At 46.4% G+C, this 3,897-nt stretch overlaps 1 pseudogene across 1 annotated transcript; it reads left to right on the top strand.

Annotated features, from left to right (window-relative positions):
- The first annotated feature begins 330 nt into the window (after positions 1-330).
- On the top strand, positions 331-1,111 carry LOC311179809 (calcyphosin-like protein; annotated as a pseudogene). The gene has a single exon. The product of its transcript is annotated as a calcyphosin-like protein (transcript).
- The last annotated feature ends 2,786 nt before the right edge of the window (positions 1,112-3,897 follow it).

Here is a 3,897-nt window from a genome sequence, read left to right as displayed (position 1 = left end):
TTCTACTGAGCCTCTTGGCCCTGGAGGTGTGTTGATAGGCAGCACACCATACTTCTTGCATGTTTGAAGGGAATCTCCTAGCACTGGCCGTCTAGCTGGACTAAATGAGGTTTGAGGGCCCCCAAAGTCTCCTCCCAGCATGGTAATAACTTTATCCTCCTCCCAATCTCTGGAAACATCAAGCTAACTGTTTGATGTCATCAAAACAGGGTCCTTTGAGATTCTGATCAAATGCTACCTTCCCGGGAGGGGATGGGCCTTCCCAGATGCAGGTGAGAATGCCCAAACTTTCAGTTCAAAATAACTAGTGACATCAGGACAGCATTTCAGATGGCAGGGACAACAGGTCATGGCCAACAGATGGCAATCCAGGCCAAGAAAAAGCTTACCATGGCCACTGACCCCATCGAAAGACTCTACTGCAGTGCCTGGCCATGGGCTCCATGGGCATCAAAGGACTTGGCAGAGTGTTTCTAATTATGGATGACAACAACTGAGTCCTTGGTTTCAAGGAATTTGTGAAAGGGTTAAATAATTATCCTGTGGTCATGGAAAAGGAAGAGGCAGAAGAGCTTTTCCAGCAGTTTGATAGATGGAAGTAGAACCAAAGACTTCAATGAATTTCTTCTCACATTAAGATCTCCAATGTCCAGAGCCAGAAAAGAGGTAATTATGCAAACTTGTAGAAAGTTAGATAAGACTAGAGATGGCATTATAACAATTGAAGACCTTCATGAGGTGCGTTGTAACGCAAAACACCATCCAAAGGACCAAAATGGAGAATGGTCAGAGGAACAAGTATTCAGGAAATTTCTGGATAACTCTAATTCACCCCATGACAAAGATGGACTGGTGACCCCAAAGTTTATGAACTGCTATGCAGGGGTGAGCATGTCTAAACACCACTGACATGTATTTCATCATCATGATGAGAAGTGTCTAGAAACTCTAAATATACGACCTGGGGTTCAGGAACTCAGGTACAATCATGTGGCGCCACATGATAAAACATCAGCTCAAAAATTAAAAAAAAAAAAACCCCACCTTCCCTATGAAGTCACTTCAGAAGGCCCAGCTGAAATGAGTGTTCGCTTTCTGTCAAATTGCATGGTTTTTCATTCCCACCTAATGTGGAGAATCTTGAGTTGGCTGGCTTGTGTTTGTATCTTATCTGGCCTGCTGGACTGAAAGATTAAAGAAGGTGGAAATTGATACCATTTCATCTATCCCTTTATAGCCCAACCCGGTGCTTTATATGCAATAGGTGACCAATAAGTGTAAGGTGAACAGGAGGGGGGGCAGGTGGGTGGGTGGGTGATACAATGAGAAGAAGGGAGGGAAGAAGGGAGGAAAAGACAAGAAAAGATGAATCTATGTATGGGAGGGAGCTGGGATGGGCAAATGGGTGGGTAAATGAGTGATGGGAGTGTGGATGAATGGGTGGATGAGAAGATGGATAGTAGCAGGATGGCTGGCTGGCTGGCTGGTTGACTGGCTCACTGGATGGAAGGCAGGATGGACGGATAGATGGGTAGATGGCTGTATAAAGACTGTGCCATTTTGCTCAACAGATATTTGAGAATACCTATGGCAGTACAAGAAACTGGTTGTAAGGGGGGATTGAGGCTATATTTTCAGAATACTGTACATAGAATTGAGAAACTATCAATTGTCCCCATGAAAAAAAAAAAAGGAAAAAAATGATTAAAAGTATGGAGAATCAAAGTTCCCCCTCCCATCACTCCCCGAGACTCCCACTGCAGGTGTGACTGTAATAATCCAAAATAGCAAGATTCTGAAAATCCATGTCCCTGAAAAGAGTCCAAAGCTTTAAAAGTTCTGTGTTTCTAAGACTTAGAATTTAAGGCCCCATCCATGGCTCTAAGAACTCTTTATTGTTACTGACACGGGTGATGTGCAATGTTCTAAGTACTTTACCAAGAGTAGTTCCTCTAATCCTCACAAACACACCTAGTGAAATGCTATTATCATCCTTATAATGAGGCACAGAGACGTAAGAAATTCTCCTTAGATTATACAGCTAGTAAGTGGCAAGGCTGGGATTTGAACCCAAGAAGGCTAAGCAGGGCTAGAGTCCATGCTTTTAATCACTGCATGATCCTGCCTAAAAGAACTGAGAACTCTATACATGTATGTTTTGAAAAGTCAGGACTTAAGACTTGAAGAGTCAGTAGTTCTGCAGCTCTAAGCATCTCTACACCCAAGAGGCCAGGCCATCCTCCTGGGAAAGGTTTCATGGAGCTTTCAGAGGGTGAAGGAGAAAGGGAGGGGTCTTGGTGGGCTCCTGTGAACACTAGCCCCGCTGATGTCAGGTGCCTGGCCGTCGCTCTTCCTGTTAACCTTGGGGGAAAAACACATTCGTGACAGATAACAGGCATGAGGGTGTGCCGGCCCTCCGCCTGCTCCTGGGCCTGATGGATGGGCTACACGGGCTCCCCCTGACCTGTGTGTGTACTGTTATCTGCTCAGCCAAGGGAGGCTGTTCATCATGCCGACAGCTTGGCAAGGCACACCTGCTGGGCCTGCATCAGCCAGAGTCGTCAGCATCCCAGAGGGAGAGGGGGAGATTATGGAAAGGGGCAGGAGAGACACAAAGAGGACCAAGGACCCCATGACAGCAGCATCCCAGGCCCAGGTTTGGCCTAGAGGGTGGCACTGATTTCTGTGCCTGGCGTCTGTTTCTGATGATATCATGGATATGCTGTGTGACTATGGGTTGGCCTCTTAACCTCTCTGGGCTATAAAATAAGAGTAGCTTTGCCAGAAATTGAGTCACGTTTCATCTCCTTCTCATATTCCACAGTAGTTCTTTCCAGTTTGTCATGATCCTATCTGATTCTCACCATCATCTCCACTGGGATCACTCTAGCTCAAGTCACAATCATCTTTTGCCTGGATTCCCTGCTTCCTTCACTGTCCCCTACACTCCACTCTCCACATGGCAGCCAGAGGGATCTTTGTTACAAAATCAGATCACATCACTCCCTTGCTTAAAACCCACCTGGGTCCAGCAAATTCTGGCCTCCCACTACTTGTCTCTCCTTACAATATACCTGCTTGCCCACTTGTTAACCAAGTTGTTCACACTGCCAAGCCCTTACCCCTCTCTTGGTCCTTGCATATGCTGTTCCCTGTGACTGGAAAACTCGTTTCCAAGTTCTTTGCAAAGCTAATCAACTCCTTCTCACTCACAGATATCAGCTCAATTGTCACCTCCTCAGAGACATCTTCCCAACCAGCAACAAAACCCAGCCCCTAATCTCACCCTTCCCAGTTCTTATTACAAGCCAAAGTATATTATTTATTTATTCGTGTATTTCTCTGTTGTCTGTTTTCCCCATGAGAAAGTAAGTTCCAAAAGGTCATAGACTGTTGTCTTACTACCATTGTATTCCTGAACCCTTCCTCAGGATCAAGCCAGATACTCTGCTCCAGCCTAGATCTTTGTACCAGGTGTTCCTGCTGTTTAGAACCCTCTCCTCTCCATTGTCCCCTATTTAGCCATACTCACCCATTAGGTCTACACCAGATTGTATTTCCCAAAGATGGCCACAACAATCTCTCATCCTATAGAGATACGCCTTCCCTTGGTTTGGGGCAGACCTGTGAGTTGTTTATAAGGCACAGGGTGAGGTGGAAATGACCCTGGGACACTTCTGAGTTGAGGTCAGGGACACTGACTCTTAAAACCCTGAGCCACCAAGTAAGCAGCATGACTGTACAAAGGATGCCATGCAGTGAGGAAGCCCAAGCTGCCCTCTGCAGAGAGCCCACACAGAGACAGAGGTGGCTGGCAGCTTCCAGCTGCTCCAGCTCCAGCCTCCACCTGCCTGCAACCTCTTGAGAAACCCTGAGTCGGAATGGCTCAGCAGAGCC

This window comes from Talpa europaea, assembly GCF_964194135.1.
Source record: "Talpa europaea genome assembly, chromosome: 11".
NCBI lineage: Eukaryota > Metazoa > Chordata > Mammalia > Eulipotyphla > Talpidae > Talpa > Talpa europaea.
The sequence above is the reverse complement of the archived record's forward strand: the minus strand, read 5'-3'. Positions and strand labels throughout refer to the sequence as shown.